Source organism: Nematolebias whitei, chromosome 14 (genome assembly GCF_014905685.2).
Source record: "Nematolebias whitei isolate Nwh7 chromosome 14, NemWhi1, whole genome shotgun sequence".
Classification (NCBI taxonomy): domain Eukaryota; kingdom Metazoa; phylum Chordata; class Actinopteri; order Cyprinodontiformes; family Rivulidae; genus Nematolebias; species Nematolebias whitei.
The window spans coordinates 1,140,256-1,141,294 of NC_056511.1; the positions used below are offsets into that span (position 1 = coordinate 1,140,256).

General features: G+C 46.5%; 1 protein-coding gene across 1 annotated transcript in view; it reads right to left on the reverse strand.

Annotated features, from left to right (window-relative positions):
• The window catches only part of camk2a (calcium/calmodulin-dependent protein kinase II alpha), a 76,342-nt gene that overhangs the window by 67,088 nt on the left and 8,215 nt on the right, over positions 1-1,039 (reverse strand). The gene's annotated exons all lie outside the window — the stretch shown is intronic.

The window sequence follows — 1,039 nt, forward strand, 5'->3', positions numbered from 1 at the left end:
TGTGTTTCAACAGCAGGTGAGTGTTTCAGCAAAAGGTGTTTGTTTCAGCAGCAGGTGTGTGTTTCAACAGCAGGTGTGTGTTTCAGCAGCAGGTGTGTTTTTCTGCAGCAGGTTTATGCTTCAGCAGCAAATGTGTGTTTCAGCAGCAGGTGTGTGTTTCAGCAGCAGTTGTGTGTTCCAGCAGCAGGTGTGTGTTTCAGTAGCAGGTGTGTGGTTCAACAGAAGGTGTTTTTCAGTAGCAGGTGTGTGTTTCAGCAGCAGGTGTGTTTTGACAGCAGGTGTGTTTTTCAGCAGCAGGTGTGTGTTTCGACAGCAGTTTTGTTTTTCAGCAGCAGGTGTGTGTTTAAACAGCAGGTGTGTGTTTCAGCAGCAGGTGTGTTTTTCAGCAGCAGGTGTGTGTTTCAACAGCAGGCGTGTTTTTCAGCAGCAGGTGTGTGTTTCAGTAGCAGGTTTGTGTTTCAACAGCAGGTGTGTTTTTCAGCAGCATTTCTGTGTTTCAGCAGCAGGTGTGTGTTTCAACAGCAGGTGTGTTTTTCAGTAGCAGGTGTGTGTTTCGACAGCAGGTGTGTCTTTCAGCAGCAGGTGTGTGTTTCAACAGCAGGTGTGTGTTTCATCAGCAGGTGTGTGTTTCAACAGCAGGTGAGTGTTTCAGCAAAAGGTGTGTGTTTCAACATCAGGTGTGTTTTTCTGCAGTAGATGCGTGTTTCAACAGCAGGTGTGTGTTTCAACAGCAGGTGTGTGTTTCAACAGCAGGTGTGTGTTTAAACAGCAGGTGTGTTTCAGCAACAGTTGTGTGTTTCAGTAGCAGGTGTGTGTTTAAACAGCAGGTGTGAGTTTCAGCAGCAGGTTTGTGTTTCAACAGCAGGTGTGTGTTTCAGTAGCAGGTGTGTTTTACTGCAGCAGGTCTGTGTTTCAACAGCAGGTGTGTGTTTAAACAGCAGGTGTGTGTTTAAACAGCAGGTGTGTGTTTCAGCAGCAGGTGTATGTTTCAACAGCAGGTGTGTGTTTAAACAGCAGGTGTGTGTTTCAACAGCAGGTG